The 26,225-nt window shown below is 47.2% G+C and overlaps 1 protein-coding gene across 1 annotated transcript in view; it reads left to right on the top strand.

Annotated features, from left to right (window-relative positions):
• The window catches only part of LOC125947167 (endothelin-converting enzyme 1-like), a 46,266-nt gene that overhangs the window by 10,976 nt on the left and 9,065 nt on the right, over window positions 1–26,225 (top strand). The gene's annotated exons all lie outside the window — the stretch shown is intronic.

The raw sequence follows: 26,225 nt of genomic DNA, 5'->3' as shown, positions 1-26,225 counted from the left end.
AACGCATTTTGGCATGCCATGAAAGCCCGAGTCTTTGCGATTCAATATGATTGCATTTGTTTTCGCAGGGGCTCACGTAGTGATTGTTGGGGGCACAAAAAGCGCTAGCCACAATACCATAAGATAATAGTGTTTCAATCACTGAGCACTGTACCTAAAAAGTACGCCCTTTTGATGACCTACAACAAATTTTCAGAGACATTGCTTTCAGAGACATGCAGCGTTACGAGTTTTAATTTACTTCTTTTGTTTGCCAGATGAAAAATTCTCTATAAGTCAGATAGTATATCAAGTGACGGAAATAACGCGTAGAACAGAAGTCGAATTATTTCACAAGCACATATTAGACAAGTTTGTGAACTGTGTATTTGTAAAAGCAACAGTGAATCCAAATATAAAACAGACACGTGACGCCTTTGCTGGGAATGATCAAAATACCAACGAAAATTTCGTCCCAGGAACTAACCGAGGAGAAGGTGTTCTTTATCACCGCCTGCCTATCCTCCTGCGCTACGACCGCTGCCGCCAACATCTATGGCGGTGACTGCAACAAGGCGGTCATGAACTTCGCGCCGTTCGCCGAAGCCTTCGGTTGTCCAGCCGGTTCGAAGATGAACCCTGCGTCGAAGTGCCCGTTTTACGATTGATGTGGAAAACCTTTTCGTGCGCGCTAATTTATCCCGCCAGCACTGTTTCTTAATTAATGCTTTCATTTCTTGTTGTGTGTGCGTGCTTCTCTGCGATACTTAGCTCTGACATCACTTGGTTGTTGCGCACATTTAATTTAAGCCCATCCTTACACAGTGGAGTTGAACTCATCGTAAGCCATTTTAATTGCGGACTGCCTGCTGTGCCCGCATATTTCACTGCAGTGTTATATTGTTTTGCTGTACGTAGATTTTAGGTGATCGTAGTTTTGGCCACTATGTGCAAGCATTCTGGACTGCACATCACATACTATATTACCTGATGGCTGATCACAATAATATGCAACATAAAGCTTTATTATCTTACCAGCTTCGGGCGGCTGTATGATTCGCAAAAGTGGCGTTTTTACAGGAATGCTGTCTATGGCTAAGATCTGGGAATTTATGGCGTCCGCGTGGAAGAACTCTATCCTAAAAAATGACAGTGAAAGAACCAAAAACAAAAGCAGGCGCATATCGCCGCTCGCGGTGGAGCTCGGTTTAACGGCCGCCTTTGTCTCAAACAATGGGTCTTTGCGAATGTACGACGTAATACGTGACATACTGTGCGCCTGATGACGTGACCAAGGGGGATATGAGCAATTCATTGTCTTACGTGACGGACAGATTTAATAACAGAGGTGATACGCGAATGTGTGTGCGTACCTATCGTCACGATGGCCACCGATCAGGACAATAAATATGTTCGTGCCTTTGTTCAAAATTCTTTGTCACCTCTGTCTCGTGAGCTAAACAGCTTCGCTGTTCATCCAGCTTCACAGAGTGGAATGGCTCATGAATTTTCTTTTCGTAACCGAGCAAAGCAAGTGTGCTATCCATTTTTACGAAATGTGCTGTAATATCCTCCTAACCTTAACTGCTTTGCTATTCTGCTTTTTACCATGGTATTTCCAGTGGTATGACACTGGCTGCGCCAATATCTAGGTTCGCCGCAATTTCATTTCAACGTCATGGTGGCTTGTGGTGTGCGTCATGGGATGGTATGCGCGCTAACGTTTCGTGTGTATTGGCTCTTCACCAAGAAACCTCTTTGGCACTACCGGAGAATATTCATTGCAGCGGTGGGACAGCCGCTCTACCGTTGACGGTAAAATTGAGTGGTACTTGGCAAGTGATGCAACTCTGAAGTGTCGAGCACTGGTGATCGATGGTGTGTTTTAGATGTGGAAAATCTCATTTGGACGTGGAAATGACAAGTATTGTTCGTAAGGCGGTGCTGTTGATGTCTATAAATCCTAAGCATTATGCTTATTAATAATATGCAGGCATATAGGGCATTATCTCCAAAGTGGACCAAATCGCACAAGAAATTTTTTGAGGCAACGTCTTTTCTGTGAGCTTTAAAGTAAGCTGAACTCAAGAACACATATATAATACGTATTTCTGAAGTGCGCTAAAAAATTAACAAAGTGTTTCACGTCTCTAAATCGTGAAGGCGAAAGCCTGATTGACCAATTGGTGCACTTTTTGTCAGGATAACGATACGTTTACGATGCATTGTGGCAGCAGTGTGCCAAGTGTACCTTCCCGTTTTGCAAGCGTGTAACACTTGCTTAATTTTTCTACCATCTCCGTCGAAGGTTCGTTCATCGGAGCGCACCATAGAACTCGCCGAAATCGCCGCACTGACTGCTAGTGGGCCAGTGCCACCATCGCGTTCGCAGAGGAAGGGGCAGTATGGGAACACTGGCATGGTGTGCGGCACCAAAGCCAACTGTGGAAGAAGACGACGGCGAACGAGCGAGCAGTGGCACAGGCGCAAGGGACAGTTTTTATTGCGATAGCAATTATAGGGACACTCCAAGCGCATATATGCCGTCGCCGTCGCCATGAGGTTCCGTATAAAGTCTAAGGGGGATAAAATCGTCTGCGCGCGCCGCATTCTGTATGTGCAAGTGAAAGCGTGCGAGGGTGAGCCGACGATCGGGGCTCTATCTCGCGCACGCACGCAAGAGAGAGAAGCGGGAAGGAAGCGCGCGGTCTTCCATTTGCGCGCAACGCTAGCCATAAAACGGCCGTACTCAGGCTAGCTGCTTCGTGAGCTGTGCCAATGCCCTTGCGCGCCCGCGAGGTGTTATTGCGGTAGCAATATATGGACATTCCTGGCGCATAGGGTCCATATTCCCTGTGATCACGCAGCGCCATCTCTTGTGGCCGCCGCAAAATGCACGCGTGACACGTGTGTGAATATATATTGATGCAAGGTTGCCCTAATCAACATGACGCGGGGCCAATTGCACCCAGCACCGAATAAATTTTAAATGTTTATTTTCTTTGTCACTGAAGAGCGCCATATACCAGGTGACCCAAATTAGCGTTCTGAGTTCATGGTTCTGCACGTACTGTATGTAATTTATGCAGGCAACACTGGCTAATCTAATCAAGAACAATTCCGACGCTCTAATAGAATCTAGTATTATGTTGAACAAAATATACGCACCGATACTGAAAAACACGCTACATATTGACAGCAATAAAATACCATTGTAATAATAATGTTGTAATGTTGTAATATTTTAATTATAATAAAATTATATTGTAATAATAATCAATCAATCAATCATGTTTATTTAACGTGCCCAGGAACAACCCTAAGGTCTGAGTGCTGGCGCACGCATACATTACAAACCAAAAACAAAACACTCAGGGAAAAATCATTAAACAATAAATGAATAAAAATAAAAATTGTGAAAAGAAGAGAGTACCGACAACAAAGCGCAAAGTAAATACAAAAGAAAAAGGAGGAGAAGGACACTTGAACAACACATGAAATTATAACACAAGGCAAAGATCGGAAAGGAACGATGACAAGGAGTTATGAAAGATATCAAGTTCACGAAAGTAAGCGTTATAAAGATTCTGTATTCTGTGGACAGTTGAGTGTTCGTGATGACAGGCAGGAACATGGAAAGGTCTATGTTCTCTGGTGATCTTGCGTGGGATACGGAACATGACACAGCCGAGAAGTTCGGGACACGTGAGGTTACCGTGAAGGAGTTTAAAGAGAAACAGGAGGTCAGCGCGATTACGTCGGTCGCGAAGTGAGGGCAATGACAACAATCCAACAGTGCTAGTACAGGGTGCAATGTCCAGGTTTGCAAAGCGGTGATTATATATGCTTAGAAACTTTTTCTGGACACGATCTATAATGTCACTGTTGGATCTAGAAGAGCCATTCCAGACGACCGACGCATATTCGAGTTGAGGAAGACAGATGGTTGTGTATAATTTGCGGAACGGTGTAGGAGACTTGAATTCCCTCGATAGTCTGCATACAGAACCAAGAGAGCGCATACCCCGCATCGCAACACGTTTAGTGTGAGCCGAAAAGTGTAAGGTTGCATCAAAAAGTACACCAAGATCATTGATCTCGCAGACCTTACACAACGGCACAGAATCTACAGAATAAGAAAAAGAAATACTTGCTGTTTTGCGTGTGAAAGTCATGACTTTCGTCTTAGCAGCATTCAAGGTAAGGATATTATCTTGGCACCATTTAGAAAAAGAAAACAGGTCAGACTGCAGGGCGCGGCAGTCATCAACAGTGTGAATTTTCTTAAAAATCTTGATGTCATCGGCATATAGAAGGAAAGAAGAGTTCCGAATAACAGAAAGAACCTCATTAATAAAAATTAAAAAAAGGAGTGGTCCTAATACTGATCCTTGAGGGATGCCGCTAGTTGCCATGTAAGAAGAAGACGTTTGGCCATTGACGTTAACATAACAGGATCTACCAAGAAGATAACTGCGCAAGAGATTCACAACTGACGAGTCAACATCAAAGTGCGTAAGCTTGATCAGAAGCAGCGAGTGGCTGACTACATCAAAAGCCTTGCTGAGATCACAGTAAATGGTGTGAACTTGCCCCCTTTGCAGTACCGGCGTGGAGATCTGTGTCATGAAACTTGCGAGATTTGTGATAGTGGAGCGGCCGGTGAGAAATCCATGCTGATTCCGAATGAGCGAGTTCTTCACAGTAAAAGACAATATGTTGTGAAGAGCAAGCTCAAAAATCTTGGACGTAGCACAGAGAAGAAAAATTGGGCGATAATTCGAGGCATCTGATTTACATCCAGACTTATATACAGGAAAAACACGAGCAGTTTTCTACATGTGAGGGAAATTCAAGTAGTCAAAGAGTTCTTAAATATAGATGTCAATACCGGAGCAAATATACTGCCGTCAGCTTTTAGAATTGCGGAGGGGATGCCATCAGGGCCGCAAGATAGGGAAGGCTTCAAGCGCAATAATAATAATAATAATAATAATAATAATAATAATAATAATAATAATAATAATAGTAATAATGTAATAAATAATATGGATTTAGTAAAATGTGACGCGTGGTAAAACCACTGATCTCTACATTAGGTACAGGTCAGTGGGTAAAACATGAATAACACGGTGAGATGTACATTGATGATGTATGTTGCCAACTTCTATATCTCTTGGTTACTTTACATTTTGCCTCTCTAATGAATAGTGGGTATTGAAGGCAGTGGGATAGCAGGGTCGCACAGAAGTCGGCATGATAACTATGGAGGCACCATAGCTTGACAAGCACGGCATGCAGAGCGCAGAGTGGTCTCAGAAGCATAATATACCGGTGTGCCGACAAAAGCGGAATTACCAAAGCAACACGACCACTTGAGAAGAAATGATGGCAATGCAGTGACGAGACAACGGAATTAAGGTGACTGAGTGGCGAAGAGCGATTCAGTGGCGACGACTAAGATATGACGGTGGAATGACGACTACGAATGACCAGATCTGGTTTACTGTGACGGCTGCCTTAAGATACACTGCATCATTACGAAAGCTTCACAACGGCATGCCAATAACGAATGACGACGAAGCCATAACTTTTTTATATTTATTTTAATTATAATACCTCAAAGGCCCCAGTGAAGGGGTTCTAAATGAAGCATGGGCCAATGCAGATGTAATAGGTCTTGCACAACTTCTCTATCGTTGCCTTGAAGTCAGCGCTGCTGGAAAGTTGCAAAACGTTGGCGGGAAGGCCATTCCAACCTTGTGATGCCTTGAGAGAAAGTGAAGAAAGGTGCGCACAGGTTCGAGCAGATGGCGGCTATACAGCTTTTTCGTGATGAGTGCGATCTGGAGGACGACAGGCTGGCTTGATGGCAGGAGTAAAAGTTGAGGCGTGGTAAAACTTCATAAGGCGCTGGCGTGCTGTGCTGCGGTGCGATGAAAGACTCTCAAGCTTCGCACGAGATTTTAGTTCGGTGGCACTGGAATCTTATCTAAAGAAAATGAATCGGGCTGATTGGTTTTATTAAGGTTGCTTTGCTGATGGTCCCAAACAGCGCATGGGTATAAAAGTTGCAGTCTGATCATTGCATTATAGGCGAGAAATGTATTCTAGAATATTTAATTTTTGGTCTAGTTGGTTCTGCATAACTGAACAAGTAACTCAGCGCAATATAAAAGACAGAAACAAGAAAGGGACAAACAAGGACAAGGAAATTAAACATTAAACAGTTGTGAGTAGCGCTTGTCCTTGTTTGTCCCTTTCTTGTTTCTGTCTTTTATTTTGCGCTGAGTTACTTGTTCAGATAGGCGAGAACTCGGACGGAAGTTAGGTGCTACGTAAAGGTTACCACTTATGAAACCAAGAACGATGTTAGCTTCATTGATAACGCAAGTTATGTGAAGGGACCATGCTGCTCCGGCGGATGACGTCTTCACTTCTTGTTTCTTGTTATCTTGTGATATTTTAGGGCATTGCTAATGGTTCATACCATTTTTGCGGCATGGGTAAATTCAGTGATAAGCCCAGTTATCATGTGGAGTGGACCAAGTTGACTACTGTGGCACATATCACCTAGCACTCGCCCAATATCGCACATTACCAAATGTCAAGGTTGTGTATTCTAACACACATATACCTAGTGGGACAAGCTCGATTGTACCATTAGTGGCCCAAGTTGGTTGATGATATATGGGGTTTAATGGCGCAAGTGCCAATAATGGCCAAAGAGCGCCAACCCAAGTTGGTTGTGAAACCGCATAACCTACTGTAGATGACTAAATATTAATTTAGAGTAACCCAAGTTGTCTATTCGGGCACATACCTAGTGGAACTTACATTGTAGTCCATGTTCTGTCGAGAGAGCAACCAGTGGCAGCTGCATGTGCAAAGTCCGTTGAGGAGGCAGAAAACCTCCTGTGAAAAAAAAAAAAAAGCCCGACCCAACCTCTTCCCTCAAACAGAAACTTAACAACACACAATAACAACACACTTTATCAACGGATCAACACTATATACAATATGTACAGCCCTGCAGTGGAGGTCTGTAGGGTGTGTCCAAGAGGGTTTTCGCGTACATCCTCCATTTGTACGCAGCCTTCGGGGCCGGGCTTTTAACCCGTCCCACTGCAACACAGTCGCGCAACCCCCAAGCCACTGCGCTACCCCGAAGGGTGTGAGTGTAGGGTTTCAGCTACCTTATATGATTTGCAATCAGGTGATGGCAGAACCGGGTAGCAAGGCTGAGTATTGTGATCAATATTATGATTTACGATGCCGAGAACGACGAAATAAAAAAAAGACATTCGCGGATACGATTCTTAACTAGCAAAAGGTGCTAACTGAGGTTGCCGGTGACGCTTATGAAGCTGGTGTATCATGTTTTATGAAAACGCAACGTGAACGAGCGATGTCCTTACAGGAAATGGCGCAGACGGAAGAGCTATACAACCCTAATAGAATGGTGATGAGGCAATGGCAATGCAATCATTCACGAAAAGTATCGTGGTTAAATACGTTGTAACGTATGAACGTTATTGTTTGCATCAAAGCAAAACAGCTTTTTTTACACGTGATTGAGGCCCAATAATAATATACACACCCTCTACAATGACGGAGTATGTTGCCGACTTCTATACCTCAGGAAGACTTCTTTAGATTATGCCTATGTTATGTCTAGTCGGTATAGAAGGCAGTGGGATAGCAGCGTCGCAATGAAGACGGCATGATTACTATGGAGGCACTGCAGCCTACCAAGCATAGCATGCACTGCACGTAGTAATCACCGCGGCATAGTATCACATCATGCCGATAATAGCAAAATTACAAAAGAAACATGACCAGCTGAGAAAAAAATGGCGGTGCAGTGACGAAATAATAGAATTAGAGGCCCTATTCTGTCCCAGCTATCACGGTGTCCCAGCTATCACGCAGCACGATTTAAATATAGAGGAACTGCGTTACGCGAAGCAAACCTAGTGCGTATTGTTTCCAGTACAGTGGAATAGCCGCCAGTAATTTTTTCGTTATTGTGATTTAATTAGGTAATTGTAATTAATTATCTAGCTCGAGAAGTGACCGTGACAAGAACGGGGACAGTACTCGAGAAGTACGGTCTTAATTATCAAAGTGTCAATGAGAAAGTTGTAGAGCAACATGAAAAACTCCCGATACAGCTTTCCGTTGCTCAATACGTGCTACATAAAAGTGTTTTTTCGAGCATGAAAGAAACCCGCGAATACACGCAAAGTGCCTCGAGCGGCCAGTCGTGCGGCCATTCTGCGTGTGCTCGCGGGCTTCTTTCACACTCGGAAAAACACATTTATGTACAACGTATTGAGCAACGGAAAGCTGTATCGGGAGTTTCTTATGTTGCTCTACAACTGTGATCATATTGACACTTTGATAATTAGGACAGTACTTCCCGAGTTAGATACATAATTACAATCAATTAATGAAATTTTGGTAACGAAAACTCCACTGTACTTGAAACAATACGCCCTAGGTTGGCTTCGCCTAACGCGGTTCCTCTTTCTTAAAGCGTACTGCGTGATAGCTGGGCCACCCTGTATATATATATATATATATATATATATATATATTGTTTTTTTTTCGGCGAAGGAGGCCACATGTCTACGGAGGCTACTTGTTTTTGCTGTGTCGCTAACATCCTACAAGTTGTGTAGGTGTCATGTCCAACAAACTGACGCTGACCGTCAGATAAGCAGTAAGATTTTTTCTCCGGATTCATATTGGAACCCGGAGCGCATTGGAAGGCCTCGGCAAATGGCGCGAATTTCATGACGGCTTTGTTACAGTCGCCACCATACAGGTTGTCCGCAGCCGTCGTTGCACAGGTAATCAGGCCGGCGGTGATAAAGAACACCTGCTCTTCCGTCAGCTCCTGCGAACAGTGAAACAGGCGGTGTTTTTACCCTTTAGAAATTGGGAAATACATCTAATTACGCTACAGCTTTTTTAGCGCGCAGCAGTCGAGATAAGCAAGAGATGTTTAGAGTATTGGTGTAAAAGGAGGGAAGAGATTGATACAACCGGATCTCTTTCAGCCATAGATAGCGGTACAAGGTTGATGTTGAAGGCAAAGCAAATTAGATTAAGGAGATGTAGGCAAAAATTATTTAAAAATTTAGGGGGTTTCACGTGCCAGAACCACGATAATATCATGAGGCACGCCATAGGGGGGGGGGGGGGACTCCGGAATAATTTCGACTACCTGGGGTGCCTTAACGTGCACCTAAATCTAAGTACACGGGTGTTTTCGCATTTTGCCCCCATCGAAATGCGGCCGCCGTCTAGATAAAAAAGGTGTAGAACATACCTGAATAAATCAAGCAGGCTAGGTGACTATTTGTCACCGCCCCATTTAAAAGAGAATGAAATTCAATAATCATCATCATCATCATCAGTGTTTGTCATAATGTCTATAGCGGCTGCAGCACACGCTGTGCGACATATGCAATGGGCAGAGCAACCGTACGCATAAAGGACCAATACATTGTGTGCACATGTTCTTCCCGCGCGCGCACACGTCTCTGAAAGTGCACCATACATCGCCATTATTCAAGGCCCTACGCAAAGCGCCAGTGCAGTTATTGAATTAATTGCATTTGTCGAAGTAAATTACGGCAGCAACTTTATAAAGTACTACTTTGACACAAGCTGCTGACAAGCTTAGGATTGTAATTCGTATGTACGAGAAAACATAATTCTGTTACGCGGAAACTCGAAGACAAAGCCATTCTGCAGCTGCACCCAAAATCAGCTGGGAAATGACCTTGTCTTGGAGGTTCCGCGTACCTGAAGTGCGTTTTTTCGTATATTCTAGTTACAGTCCCGAGCCATCACGCCTGCAGTTTGTGTGTAAACTGCACTTTACAATCCGTCTGACGCAATTCACTTTGAAAAATTCAAATAGTTCAATAAGGCCATTGCGCTTAGCGTAGGGCCTAGAATGAGGGTGTATGCTGCACTTCCGTAGACGTGCGTGCGCGCGGGGCGTACGTCACTTGCGGTGGTGGTGCTTGTGTAACGGAGGTATCAGTTTCGCTGTCCATTGGCTATCTCAGGCTGAAACGGAGGCTGAATTTTTCACTGCTGGCTTTTCACGTCATTATAAGGTCTGTAGCGCGCATTCTAAAAGAGCACTTCCAGTTTCTTGCAGCGTGACAACGCTGACGCAATCCATTACACGAGTATATTACATTTTGTGTTTAGATACGCCGCGCTGCTCGCAAACGGCTAACTGCGGTGGCTCATTTATTATTTTTTGCAGGCATTCTTTTACGGAAGGAAAAAAAGCCACTCAAAACATTGCGGGTTGTATGCCATTAAAAACTAAGTCTTCTAGTATGCACTACAAGACTTGCCGGGATATTGTGACCGTAAAGTAATAATTAGAAAGCTTGTTAATGTATCGCTACTGACAACTATGGATGAGAGGAGGCCTCTCTAGAAGGTTTTTGCCATACGGTTGGTTTTATCTGCACAAAAGGAAGGCTCTGCTTCTTTTGGAAACATGATCCACGTTAGCTAGGACGGCTAGTATAAGATATCCGGTCGAACCCCTTTAGAACTAAATCTTTGGGACCTGCGAAATTTTTTGTTATACAGGTTACTACGTTGTAAAGGTCACGCACCATACAGCTCACAATAGAACCGCGATAGAATTATTCCTCCATTAGACAAGTCAATTCATTTTAGAGGCGCTCTTACTTTGGTCACCCATTATACTACCGATTGGCCAAAAAAGATAGGTCGCAGCTTCCATGATATAATAGGTAGCCAAAGCAGTTTTATTTACTGCTCATTAACCTCTTATAAAAAGAATGTGGACTTTTGTCCTGAACAAACAAGTAATACTTTTCAGGGAGGAAGCGTTATGTACTCATGAATCTATAGTGCAATTCTTGTCTCGACGCTGCTGAAATAAGATGTATAGGTGCGTTATTATAAAGTAGTCTGGATGGCCATACTACGCGAGAACGGGATCTAGTCACGCTCACATCGCTGTCTTAATCTCAAACTACCAATCTTCATTGTAGGAGAAATGTCCCTTCTTTTCGTATACAACTTCTGCTGCTAGGTTAAATCGAATCGACCATACAACATCGTATTATTCCTTCACTTTCTATTCGATTTGCTACGTCCTCCACTACGTTTCTGTTCCTATGTTCCATTTGTTGCACAAATACTTTAAGAGCAATAGATCTGCGCTTACATGTAGAAAATCAGTTACTAGCGATTGTTCGCGTAAAAGTACCCCAACGTGTTTTTCTATTCACAAGTACAGCGGCTCGCTCACTTTGCTAAATGTGCGGCTTACAGAATTCAGCTTTATTTACAAACATTTTATTCACTCTTAGGGTCAGGTATTATTCATTATTACAAATCAGGAATAGCATTCTTGCTTCCTGTAGTTAACCTATGTTGTTTAGCGTTACCCAAATGATGTGTAACTAACTATGCCATAAGGTAGGGCTTCTGAATAGCTTCGACCGCATGGCGTTCTGTATCATGCAGCCAAATCGAAGAAATTGAGCCCTCTAATTTTTTTTTCGCCTGTTGGTAATGTGGGGCGGTATAACGTGAAGCTATTCCAATCCATCTTCACTGCATTGGTGCCATGCGCCCGTCACGATTAGTAATATTGTCACGCGCTTGTGCCACTTGCTCCCAGAAGAAGACGAGGACAGTCTTGTGCACGAGCTAGCGCCTTGGTCTTTTCACGGTGCTGCGCTGCCCCTTTGGCGACTCGGACTTACCTTTATTGGCCTCTTTTAGAAGTCGCCTCTTCATTAAACGTGACATTTTTCCGGTGGAGGTGCTGGGTATTCTCGACCCATGCAACAGACCCCTCCTAGCAGCAGGAACGCTAGATCGCTACCGGTGCTCACGCTAGTACATCGCGCCAGCTGGAGAATCCAGGGATTGGCCCCCGAGTTTGAGCCGCTACCTGAGAGGACAACGACAACGTCGGCAGGTATGGATGCTACATCCGCTACTACCTCGACAAACCCTGCGACGGCTACTCCGGTACCTCCGGTACCTCCTTATTACACGCTGCAAAAACCCGCGTGTGCCAAGTCCCTTCCATGGCGACCTTCTAGAAGACGTGGAAGACTGGCTGGCGGACTTCGAGCGCGTAGCAGTGTTCAACGGATGGGCCGACGAGGCGAAGCTCAAAAACGTTTATTTCTGTCTTTTGGATGGTGCTCGCACGTGGTTCCAGAACCGCGAAGGCATCCTGACATCATGGCGTGAGCTCTGTCGCAGGCTCTTGGACACCTACGCCAGCTCCGATCGTCGAGAACGAGCAGAATGGGCCCTCCAGTCTCGCATTCAGAAACCCAACGAGAGTTTGGCTATGTACGTGGAAGACATGGTGCGTCTCTTCAGGCGAGCTGACCCTACCATGTCGGAAGACAAGAAGCTGCGTCACTTGATGCGCGGAGTGAAAGAGCAGCTTTTTGGTGGACTCGTTCGTAGTCCGCCCAAAACGGTTGCGGAGTTTCTCACTGACGCCGTCGCCATGGAGAAGGCCCTGCACCAGCGCTCGCACCAATGCGATCGGCAAGTGAATCTCTCCTCTGCTACCAGTGGCGTAGGAGCTCTCACGGTCGACGTCGAGTCGCTTCGCGAGATTATCCGAGCGGTAGTCCGCGACGAGCTGCGACAGCTGCATCAGACGCAACAGCCTTCAGCCAACTTCATCGCTAGCGTCGTGCGTGACGAAGTGCAGCATGCGCTCGGCGCACCACGTTACGAAGCAGCACTTCAGGCCGCTCCACCAGTTGAGGCGTTCACAACATCAAGTGAACCTCGACGGGCAACATACGCTGACGTTTTAAGATGCACCACCCCGTCGCCGGTGACGCCTCCTACCATGAGCGACTACCAGCGTGCGGCTTATGCCGACGCATTCAGGCCCCCTATCCCTGCACCAGCGCCCCTACCTGCCGTCACCCCGTATGCGACGCTTCAGTCAGCGCAGGCGGTTCCTTATTTTGGAGAGGCTCGACCAGCCGCACGTAAATCGGACATTTGGCGCATGCCTGACCGTCGACCGCTCAGTTACCACTGTGGTGAGGCGGGACATTTATACCGAGAGTGCCAGTACCGCCGCCTTGGACTCCAGGGGTTTCCTGTCAATTCACCCCGACCCCGTTTCGGACAACGGCCACCCGAGATTGAAGATTTTCTCGTCCGACAGCGTGCGCCACCGTCATCAAGGCGCCAGTCGCGATCGCCGTCACCACGACCATCCTATTCGGGAGGTGCAAGGCGGATGTCGCAAGGACGATCTCCGAGCCCTCGCCTGGGAAACTAACGTCAGCGACCTTTTGAGGCGAGGCCACTGATACTGGACGTGCCGAAGACCTCCAATCGAAGCGACCTCAGACCGACGGAGACTTGCCGACGCCAGTATCTCAGGCTGGAGACTTCTCCTTGAACATACCTGTGCTGATCGACGGTCGAAATGTTACTGCCTCAATCGACACTGGCGCTGACTATTCGATTATCAGCGGAAAACTGTCAAGCCATTTAAAGAAAGTCATTACGCCGTGGACAGGGACGCACGTACGGACAGCTGGCGGACATGTCGTCAAACCGCTTGGTGTGTGCACTTCTCGGGTGCAAATTCAAAATTCTACATTTCCGATCAGCGCCCTTGTTCTCCGAGAATGCTCCCGTGAATTAATACTCCGCATAGACTTTCTTCGAGAGTATGGCGCCATCATCGACCTCCGCCGACGCTGTATCTCTTTCTCTACAAAGAAAGCGACGACACGAGATGCCAGCCACCGCACAGCCGCTCTTCGAAATTCCGACGACAGCGTCACGATACCACCTCTTGCTAGTGTAATGATTGCGGTAACGTCCGAGGGCATACGTGAAGGCGAAGTCCTCGCAGAGTGTAACGTCTCCCTTCTACTTACGCTCGGAATTAGCGTGGCTCGAGCAATCATTGACGTTAGGGATGGCCAAGCTGACGTCTTGATCACCAATTTCACAAATGAGCACCGACACCTCTTCCGGGGCACTGCCGTCGCTTACGCTGAAGCCTGGGAGGACGTCATTGAGTGTTTCGCGTGTGGAGAAAGCGACAGCGATGAAGAATGCGTCCCAGATATCGACATCAATAACGAGCTGTCGGAGGACAATAAGGCGGCACTGCGGGGACTGTTGCGTGAATTCAAGCACTGCTTTGCTCGATCGTCGAAAGTCAGTCAGACACCCATCACGCAGCACAGGATAATTACTTACGAGGATGCACGTCCTATTCACCAGCAGCCATATCGTGTTTCGCAGAAAGAACCAGAAGCAATTCAACGACAAGTCAAGGAAATGATTGACGATGGCGTCATCCAGCCTTCAAAAAGTCCGTGGTCGTCACCGGTTGTCCTGGTAAAGAAGAAGGACGGCACTCTCCGCTTCTGTGTTGATTACAGAAAACTCAACAACGTCGCAAAGAAGGACGTTTATCCATTGCCGCGCATAGATGACTCTCTTGACCGGCTACGGCGAGCCAAGTATTTTTCCTCCCTTGACTTGAAAAGTGGGTACTGTCAAATAGAGGTAGACGAGCGTGACCGGGAGAAAACAGCCTTTGTCACTCCGGATGGACTTTACGAGTTCCGAGTACTTCCGTTCGGGTTGTGCTCTGCTCCGGCAACCTTCCAACGGATGATGGACACGGTGCTCGCTGTCCTAACATGGCAATCCTGTCTCGTCTACCTGGATTATGTGGTCGTATTTTCAGGCAGCTTCTCCGGACATCTTAAGCGACTGCAGCAAGTGCTCGAGGCAATCCGAACGGCTAACCTCACGTTAAAGCCTCAGAAATGTCACTTCGGTTATGAAGAATTGAAGTTTCTTGGTCACCTCGTGAGCGCGGAAGGCGTCCGTCCCGATCTCGATAAAACTGCTGCTGTAGCTGCTTTTCCGACTCCTGCAGACAAGAAAAGCGTTCGACGCTTCCTGGGATTGTGCGCATACTACCGGCGCTTTATACGCAATTTCTCTAAAATTGCTGCACCACTTACTCGTCTCACTAGAGACGACACGCCGTTCATCTGGAGCTCTGAACAAGAAGCAGCTTTCGCCGAGCTTCGACATCGCCTGGCATCACCCCCGGTTCTTGGACATTTCGACGAGGACGCCGAAACACAAATTCATACCGACGCCAGTAACGTCGGTCTGGGTGCGGTGCTCGTACTGCGGCAGGAGAACGACGAAAGGCTCATAGCTTACGCCAGTAGCACCCTATCACGACCCGAGTCCAATTACACTACCACGGAGAAAGAGTGTCTTGCCGTCGTATGGGCACTTGCTAAGTTTCGACCTTACCTCTATGGCCACCCATTCAAGGTCGTGACGGATCATCACTCCTTATGCATGCTGGCTGGCAAACCTAAGAGACCCTTCTGGACGCCTGGCACGGTGGAGCCTGCGCCTGCAGGAATACGACGTGACCATCGTGTACAAGTCCGGCCGCACACACGACGATGCCGACACATTGTCGCGCGCACCTGTTGAATCTGCCGATCAACACATCGAAGAAGACAGCGCTTTTCTTGGCGCCATAAGCGGAACAGACGTATCGACACGGCCGCGAGCAGACTGTGAATTGCGCCCCATAATTGAACATCTAGAAGGCCGCAACGTCACTCTGCCCCCGCAAATTGCTCGCGGTTTGTCGTCGTTTTGTTTACGGCAGGGCATCCTATACAAGAAGAATTCTGCTGCCAGCAACAACACCTATCTTTTGGTCGTACCCGCAGAGCTTCGTGATGAAATCCTGTTCGCATGCGACGACGAGCCTGCTTCTGGCCACTTGGGTTTCACTCGAACCCTTGCCAGGCTACGAAAATCGTACTACTGGCCGAAACTCGCCACTTGTGTTAAATGATACGTCCAAGCCTGCCGTGAATGCCAACGCCGAAAGTCGCCGAATGTGAAGCCTGTGGGACTGCTGAATCCTATCGAACCACCTCGAGGGCCCTTCGATCAAGTCGTCATGTACCTCCTGGGCCCGTTTCCGTTGTCTACTTCCGGAAACAAGTGGATAATTATAGCCACGGACTGTTTAACCCGCTATGCTGAAACAAAGGCTCTTCCTAAAGGCACAGCTTCTGAGGTTGCACAGTTTTTCGTACAGAACATCGTACTACGTCATGGCGCCCCATCCTGTGCCATCACGGATCGAGGAGCGGCGTTTACGGCAAGGCTGCTTGAAGAAGTTTTTCAGCTGAGTTACACCAAGCACCGAAAGACGACTGCCTATCACCCTCAAGCAAATGGCTTAACAAAACAATGACTGACATGCTGTCGATGTACATAGACGTGCAGCATAAGACGTGGGACGAAGTACTACCATACGGCACGTTTGCGTAAGACACCGCTACGCAAGAGACCACACGCTTCACGCCTTTTGCTCTTGTTTACGGTCGTGAAGTGCAGACGATATTAGAAGCCATGTTACCATGTGACACTTCTGACAATCTTGATGAAGACACTGAGCGTTTCATGCAACGTGCCGAGGAAGCACGCCAACTGGCTCGCGTGAACATCAGGAAACAACAGTGTATTGACGCGCGACACTACAACCTTCGCCACCGACAAGTTGAGTACCAACCGGGTGACCAAGTGCTAGTTTGGACCCCCGTTCTCCGTAAAGGCCTTTCGGAAAAACTTCTCAGTCGGTACTTCGGCCCTTACAACTGGCTCGCGTGAACATCAGGAAACAACAGTGTATTGACGCGCGACACTACAACCTTCGCCACCGACAAGTTGAGTACCAACCGGGTGACCAAGTGCTAGTTTGGACCCCCGTTCTCCGTAAAGGCCTTTCGGAAAAACTTCTCAGTCGGTACTTCGGCCCTTACAACTGGCTCGCGTGAACATCAGGAAACAACAGTGTATTGACGCGCGACACTACAACCTTCGCCACCGACAAGTTGAGTACCAACCGGGTGACCAAGTGCTAGTTTGGACCCCCGTTCTCCGTAAAGGCCTTTCGGAAAAACTTCTCAGTCGGTACTTCGGCCCTTACAACTGGCTCGCGTGAACATCAGGAAACAACAGTGTATTGACGCGCGACACTACAACCTTCGCCACCGACAAGTTGAGTACCAACCGGGTGACCAAGTGCTAGTTTGGACCCCCGTTCTCCGTAAAGGCCTTTCGGAAAAACTTCTCAGTCGGTACTTCGGCCCTTACAACTGGCTCGCGTGAACATCAGGAAACAACAGTGTATTGACGCGCGACACTACAACCTTCGCCACCGACAAGTTGAGTACCAACCGGGTGACCAAGTGCTAGTTTGGACCCCCGTTCTCCGTAAAGGCCTTTCGGAAAAACTTCTCAGTCGGTACTTCGGCCCTTACAACTGGCTCGCGTGAACATCAGGAAACAACAGTGTATTGACGCGCGACACTACAACCTTCGCCACCGACAAGTTGAGTACCAACCGGGTGACCAAGTGCTAGTTTGGACCCCCGTTCTCCGTAAAGGCCTTTCGGAAAAACTTCTCAGTCGGTACTTCGGCCCTTACAACTGGCTCGCGTGAACATCAGGAAACAACAGTGTATTGACGCGCGACACTACAACCTTCGCCACCGACAAGTTGAGTACCAACCGGGTGACCAAGTGCTAGTTTGGACCCCCGTTCTCCGTAAAGGCCTTTCGGAAAAACTTCTCAGTCGGTACTTCGGCCCTTACAACTGGCTCGCGTGAACATCAGGAAACAACAGTGTATTGACGCGCGACACTACAACCTTCGCCACCGACAAGTTGAGTACCAACCGGGTGACCAAGTGCTAGTTTGGACCCCCGTTCTCCGTAAAGGCCTTTCGGAAAAACTTCTCAGTCGGTACTTCGGCCCTTACAACTGGCTCGCGTGAACATCAGGAAACAACAGTGTATTGACGCGCGACACTACAACCTTCGCCACCGACAAGTTGAGTACCAACCGGGTGACCAAGTGCTAGTTTGGACCCCCGTTCTCCGTAAAGGCCTTTCGGAAAAACTTCTCAGTCGGTACTTCGGCCCTTACAACTGGCTCGCGTGAACATCAGGAAACAACAGTGTATTGACGCGCGACACTACAACCTTCGCCACCGACAAGTTGAGTACCAACCGGGTGACCAAGTGCTAGTTTGGACCCCCGTTCTCCGTAAAGGCCTTTCGGAAAAACTTCTCAGTCGGTACTTCGGCCCTTACAACTGGCTCGCGTGAACATCAGGAAACAACAGTGTATTGACGCGCGACACTACAACCTTCGCCACCGACAAGTTGAGTACCAACCGGGTGACCAAGTGCTAGTTTGGACCCCCGTTCTCCGTAAAGGCCTTTCGGAAAAACTTCTCAGTCGGTACTTCGGCCCTTACAACTGGCTCGCGTGAACATCAGGAAACAACAGTGTATTGACGCGCGACACTACAACCTTCGCCACCGACAAGTTGAGTACCAACCGGGTGACCAAGTGCTAGTTTGGACCCCCGTTCTCCGTAAAGGCCTTTCGGAAAAACTTCTCAGTCGGTACTTCGGCCCTTACAACTGGCTCGCGTGAACATCAGGAAACAACAGTGTATTGACGCGCGACACTACAACCTTCGCCACCGACAAGTTGAGTACCAACCGGGTGACCAAGTGCTAGTTTGGACCCCCGTTCTCCGTAAAGGCCTTTCGGAAAAACTTCTCAGTCGGTACTTCGGCCCTTACAACTGGCTCGCGTGAACATCAGGAAACAACAGTGTATTGACGCGCGACACTACAACCTTCGCCACCGACAAGTTGAGTACCAACCGGGTGACCAAGTGCTAGTTTGGACCCCCGTTCTCCGTAAAGGCCTTTCGGAAAAACTTCTCAGTCGGTACTTCGGCCCTTACAACTGGCTCGCGTGAACATCAGGAAACAACAGTGTATTGACGCGCGACACTACAACCTTCGCCACCGACAAGTTGAGTACCAACCGGGTGACCAAGTGCTAGTTTGGACCCCCGTTCTCCGTAAAGGCCTTTCGGAAAAACTTCTCAGTCGGTACTTCGGCCCTTACAACTGGCTCGCGTGAACATCAGGAAACAACAGTGTATTGACGCGCGACACTACAACCTTCGCCACCGACAGGTTGAGTACCAACCGGGTGACCAAGTGCTAGTTTGGACCCCCGTTCTCCGTAAAGGCCTTTCGGAAAAACTTCTCAGTCGGTACTTCGGCCCTTACAACTGGCTCGCGTGAACATCAGGAAACAACAGTGTATTGACGCGCGACACTACAACCTTCGCCACCGACAAGTTGAGTACCAACCGGGTGACCAAGTGCTAGTTTGGACCCCCGTTCTCCGTAAAGGCCTTTCGGAAAAACTTCTCAGTCGGTACTTCGGCCCTTACAACTGGCTCGCGTGAACATCAGGAAACAACAGTGTATTGACGCGCGACACTACAACCTTCGCCACCGACAAGTTGAGTACCAACCGGGTGACCAAGTGCTAGTTTGGACCCCCGTTCTCCGTAAAGGCCTTTCGGAAAAACTTCTCAGTCGGTACTTCGGCCCTTACAACTGGCTCGCGTGAACATCAGGAAACAACAGTGTATTGACGCGCGACACTACAACCTTCGCCACCGACAAGTTGAGTACCAACCGGGTGACCAAGTGCTAGTTTGGACCCCCGTTCTCCGTAAAGGCCTTTCGGAAAAACTTCTCAGTCGGTACTTCGGCCCTTACAACTGGCTCGCGTGAACATCAGGAAACAACAGTGTATTGACGCGCGACACTACAACCTTCGCCACCGACAAGTTGAGTACCAACCGGGTGACCAAGTGCTAGTTTGGACCCCCGTTCTCCGTAAAGGCCTTTCGGAAAAACTTCTCAGTCGGTACTTCGGCCCTTACAACTGGCTCGCGTGAACATCAGGAAACAACAGTGTATTGACGCGCGACACTACAACCTTCGCCACCGACAAGTTGAGTACCAACCGGGTGACCAAGTGCTAGTTTGGACCCCCGTTCTCCGTAAAGGCCTTTCGGAAAAACTTCTCAGTCGGTACTTCGGCCCTTACAACTGGCTCGCGTGAACATCAGGAAACAACAGTGTATTGACGCGCGACACTACAACCTTCGCCACCGACAAGTTGAGTACCAACCGGGTGACCAAGTGCTAGTTTGGACCCCCGTTCTCCGTAAAGGCCTTTCGGAAAAACTTCTCAGTCGGTACTTCGGCCCTTACAACTGGCTCGCGTGAACATCAGGAAACAACAGTGTATTGACCGCGCGACACTACAACCTTCGCCACCGACAAGTTGAGTACCAACCGGGTGACCAAGTGCTAGTTTGGACCCCCGTTCTCCGTAAAGGCCTTTCGGAAAAACTTCTCAGTCGGTACTTCGGCCCTTACAACTGGCTCGCGTGAACATCAGGAAACAACAGTGTATTGACGCGCGACACTACAACCTTCGCCACCGACAAGTTGAGTACCAACCGGGTGACCAAGTGCTAGTTTGGACCCCCGTTCTCCGTAAAGGCCTTTCGGAAAAACTTCTCAGTCGGTACTTCGGCCCTTACAACTGGCTCGCGTGAACATCAGGAAACAACAGTGTATTGACGCGCGACACTACAACCTTCGCCACCGACAAGTTGAGTACCAACCGGGTGACCAAGTGCTAGTTTGGACCCCCGTTCTCCGTAAAGGCCTTTCGGAAAAACTTCTCAGTCGGTACTTCGGCCCTTACAACTGGCTCGCGTGAACATCAGGAAACAACAGTGTATTGACGCGCGACACTACAACCTTCGCCACCGACAAGTTGAGTACCAACCGGGTGACCAAGTGCTAGTTTGGACCCCCGTTCTCCGTAAAGGCCTTTCGGAAAAACTTCTCAGTCGGTACTTCGGCCCTTACAACTGGCTCGCGTGAACATCAGGAAACAACAGTGTATTGACGCGCGACACTACAACCTTCGCCACCGACAAGTTGAGTACCAACCGGGTGACCAAGTGCTAGTTTGGACCCCCGTTCTCCGTAAAGGCCTTTCGGAAAAACTTCTCAGTCGGTACTTCGGCCCTTACAACTGGCTCGCGTGAACATCAGGAAACAACAGTGTATTGACGCGCGACACTACAACCTTCGCCACCGACAAGTTGAGTACCAACCGGGTGACCAAGTGCTAGTTTGGACCCCCGTTCTCCGTAAAGGCCTTTCGGAAAAACTTCTCAGTCGGTACTTCGGCCCTTACAACTGGCTCGCGTGAACATCAGGAAACAACAGTGTATTGACCGCGCGACACTACAACCTTCGCCACCGACAAGTTGAGTACCAACCGGGTGACCAAGTGCTAGTTTGGACCCCCGTTCTCCGTAAAGGCCTTTCGGAAAAACTTCTCAGTCGGTACTTCGGCCCTTACAACTGGCTCGCGTGAACATCAGGAAACAACAGTGTATTGACGCGCGACACTACAACCTTCGCCACCGACAAGTTGAGTACCAACCGGGTGACCAAGTGCTAGTTTGGACCCCCGTTCTCCGTAAAGGCCTTTCGGAAAAACTTCTCAGTCGGTACTTCGGCCCTTACAACTGGCTCGCGTGAACATCAGGAAACAACAGTGTATTGACGCGCGACACTACAACCTTCGCCACCGACAAGTTGAGTACCAACCGGGTGACCAAGTGCTAGTTTGGACCCCCGTTCTCCGTAAAGGCCTTTCGGAAAAACTTCTCAGTCGGTACTTCGGCCCTTACAACTGGCTCGCGTGAACATCAGGAAACAACAGTGTATTGACGCGCGACACTACAACCTTCGCCACCGACAAGTTGAGTACCAACCGGGTGACCAAGTGCTAGTTTGGACCCCCGTTCTCCGTAAAGGCCTTTCGGAAAAACTTCTCAGTCGGTACTTCGGCCCTTACAACTGGCTCGCGTGAACATCAGGAAACAACAGTGTATTGACGCGCGACACTACAACCTTCGCCACCGACAAGTTGAGTACCAACCGGGTGACCAAGTGCTAGTTTGGACCCCCGTTCTCCGTAAAGGCCTTTCGGAAAAACTTCTCAGTCGGTACTTCGGCCCTTACAACTGGCTCGCGTGAACATCAGGAAACAACAGTGTATTGACGCGCGACACTACAACCTTCGCCACCGACAAGTTGAGTACCAACCGGGTGACCAAGTGCTAGTTTGGACCCCCGTTCTCCGTAAAGGCCTTTCGGAAAAACTTCTCAGTCGGTACTTCGGCCCTTACAACTGGCTCGCGTGAACATCAGGAAACAACAGTGTATTGACGCGCGACACTACAACCTTCGCCACCGACAAGTTGAGTACCAACCGGGTGACCAAGTGCTAGTTTGGACCCCCGTTCTCCGTAAAGGCCTTTCGGAAAAACTTCTCAGTCGGTACTTCGGCCCTTACAACTGGCTCGCGTGAACATCAGGAAACAACAGTGTATTGACGCGCGACACTACAACCTTCGCCACCGACAAGTTGAGTACCAACCGGGTGACCAAGTGCTAGTTTGGACCCCCGTTCTCCGTAAAGGCCTTTCGGAAAAACTTCTCAGTCGGTACTTCGGCCCTTACAAAGTGCTTCGGCGAGTGAGTGACCTCAATTATGAAGTCCTTCATGACGGCACTCAGCCAGCACGACGCCGACAACCGCGGCCCGAGATTGTGCACGTAGTGCGGTTAAAACCTTATCGCACACCATAATAGTCGTGGTTTCCGGACTATTACGTTTCTCCTGGGACAAGTCTTTCTGCCCGTCCATGTTTTGTTTAGCATCGAGCCGATGCTCTTCTGGGAGGAGGGGTAATGCCACGCGCTTGTGCCGCTTGCTCCCAGAGGAAGACGGACAGTCTTGTGCACGAGCTAGCGCCTTGGTCTTTTGTCGGTGCTGCGCTGCCCCTTTGGCGACTCGGACTTACCATAACGGCCTCTTTTAGAAGTCGCCTGTTCATCAAACGTGACAATATATATATATATATATATATATATATATATATATATATTCTGTAATTTATTTTCAATACTGCCAGTCTCTTTATTGAGACCACAGCAGGTGGGCTTATTGTTACGATGTAAGCGTTGATACAGCATTTCTTCACAAGACATGTGCATACAAAGTACAAAAAACTAGATACGCAACATGTAGCTACGCAGTACAGTCTTGAAAAATACAGATGCAGAAAAAAAGGCATCGTTTCATGCATTTAATTAGTGAAGTCAACTCTAACGCTATCTAAGAAGAAAGAAATTGTGATACAATACAATCTCATGAAATATAAGTACAGAGAAGAGACATGGCACACACGACGAGTCGTTGTGTGTGCCACGTTTCTTCTCTGTACTTATATATAAAGTGTAACACAACTATTTACAACCTAACAGTGTGTAACTTAATACAATCTAACATAAAATAAGAGATTGATCTAAACAATGTAAAAAACAAATTTGCATAAGACGAAGGATGTTCTAGCAGTTATTCCTTAATCTTTTCTATCATGTTACTAAAAATTGATGGTCATTCTATATCAGCTACTGCTGAGTCGAGGTGGTTCCACTCCCCTGTCGGGAAAAAGAGTATCTAATTGTGTCTGTTTTACAAGTGTACTCAACTAACATTTTATTATGCTTATGGCGTGAAATACGGGACGTAGAGAAAGTAATATATTTTGAAGAATTATTGTTAAAGCGGTTGTGCAACAGGTTATGTATGAATTTTAGCCGACCTTGCTTTGCTCTGTTTACCAGTGGGTCCATTCCGGATGAAGCCAGGAGTTCTGTGGGCGAGTCAGTGGCTTTGTACTTGTTGTGAATAAACCGTATTGCTTTCCTCTGAACTTTTTCCACTTCGGTTATGTTTGTCTTTGTGTGAGGAAACCAAACCGTGTTGGCGTATTCTAGTACTGGCCGCACAAAGGTTTTAAAGCATAGCAGTTTGATATGACTAGGAGCAGATTTCAGGACCTTTTAGGGAGAAGAGCTTACGAGTGGCTGCTGAAGTGATGTTGGCAATGTGCTCGTTCCACTTCAAGTCAGATGCTAGAGTCAGTCCAAGATAATTGTGTTGCTGAACTTTACTTAGGGGTGTACCATTGAGAAAGTAGGTGAATTCGGACTTAATCCTCTTCGTTGTTACTACAATTGACAACAATTTTTTGGTGTTAATAAACATTTGCCATTGTTCAGACCAGGCATTAATCACGTTAAGGTATCTGTTCAAAGTAAGGTGAACTTCATAACTTCTAAGTTCTTTATCTATAATGCAATAATCTTCAAAAAGCATTATGCGGCATTCTATGTTAGTGACGACGTCATTGATGTAAATTAAAAATATTAAGGGCCCCAAGACCGAGCCCTGGGGAACGCCAGATGTGACAGGAACTGTGTCAGATGATGCTTGATCATGGAAAATGAACTGTGAACGTTGTGATAAAACGTCTCTAATCCAGGCTGTAATGCTTCCGATTCCAATATTTGACTCCATTTTTTTGCAATCAGCTTGTTGTGACACACACAATCGAATGCTTTGCTGAAATCTAGAAATAATATGTCTGTTTGACCGCGGTTGTCAATTGTCTGTGCTAGGTCATGTATAACTTCAGTCAACTGTATTACTGTTGACATCTCGTTCCGAAACTCATGCTGATTGGCTCTTAGTATGCCATTCTCTACTAAATGTGTTGTTAGGTGTTTTAAAATTATATGCTCCAGTATCTTGCATGATGTACTAGTTAGTGATATAGGTCTGTAGTTGGAAGGAGAGTTTGTGTCACCTGATTTATGAATTGGTATTATCTTTGCTTTTTTCCAGTCATCTGGAACACGACGGTTGTAAGTGACATGCGATAGATAATGCCAAGATATCTGCTGCACCATTCTGCGTATCGCTTTAAAAATTCGTTCGGGACGTCGTCAGGGCCACTAGATTTTTTCGTGTCTAATCCGAGTAGAAGGTTAAAGATTCCTGAGTCAGTTACGTTTAGTGAGTCGATGGTGAAACCTGTAGAAATAATTGGGGGGACAAACCCGTTATCTGCAGTAAATACCAATTTGAAGTACTTGTAAGCATTAGCTTGAGAAACTTTTTGATCGTGGGGTCGTTCTGGCGTTATTACTTTGCGTGCACGAAAGTGATTGCAAAATCTGTGTGGATTACCTAATACGAAGTTAGGCAGGGTAGTATAAAAGTATTATTTTCTGGAGTGGCTTAATCGGATTTTGAGTTCTGCCTTGACGGTAATCAACTTTGATCTCTGGAGTGATTGATTTTTAGTTGTCGTCAAAGACCGACGTAACCTTTCACTTTTCGTTTGGCATGAATTACCTCACGGGCTACCCATGGGTGGTATTTCCGCGGTTTTCTTGTTTTAACAGTATAAATTATATATATATATATATATATATATATATATATATATATATATATATATATATATATATATATATACCTTGAAAAAGGTCGGTCCACCGACCGAAACTGTTGGGAAAATAATAAACCCTAGATAACCGCGAAGTTGTGCTTCTGATTTCCCCATATATATATATATATATATATATATATATATATATATATATATATAAACATTTGGGCCACACCATCTTCACCGGTCCCTCACCCGACGTCAATGAAACTGACATGAAGTGCACACACTGATTATGACCTCCATGCTTAGGCCGAACAAAGGATAAATATTTTTCCTATTCCACGTCTTTTCTGACTTTAGCCCTCCACTAGTGGCAAAAATTCTTTCAGGCTGCGCCGATTTCGCCTGTCATGCGACGTCACATAATCGCCAAAGCTTACACGTCACAGTGACGTGTAAGTCACTTTAGCGCGTACATGTCAATGTGACGTGTACTCACTAAAGATGGAATAATGTGCCGAAAAAAACATGACTCTTGCAACTCCCCTTCGCCGAGGTGCCGATTTGGCGGCTTTTTCCGAGGCGCGATGCTTGGGTCCCCGGCTACGTAAGTTTGACGAGGTGGGAATCAAATCAGAATGGAATAGTTTTAGGTTACACAGCCCGTGGATGCTGCGGCGGAGAATAGAACCCTCGACCTCATGCTAAGCAGCATAACGCCAAAGCCACTCAGCCACCGCGGCGGCTCTCCCTTCAAGCCAAGCCTATCCATCATGGTGGGAGGGGCGCATTTGGAACACACACACACACACACACACACACACACACACACACACGTAAGTGTAAAGAAACTGACAAACAAAAGGACAAATAATT

The sequence above is a fragment of the Dermacentor silvarum genome, chromosome 7, assembly GCF_013339745.2.
Source record: "Dermacentor silvarum isolate Dsil-2018 chromosome 7, BIME_Dsil_1.4, whole genome shotgun sequence".
Lineage (NCBI taxonomy): Eukaryota > Metazoa > Arthropoda > Arachnida > Ixodida > Ixodidae > Dermacentor > Dermacentor silvarum.
The sequence above is the reverse complement of the archived record's forward strand: the minus strand, read 5'-3'. Positions and strand labels throughout refer to the sequence as shown.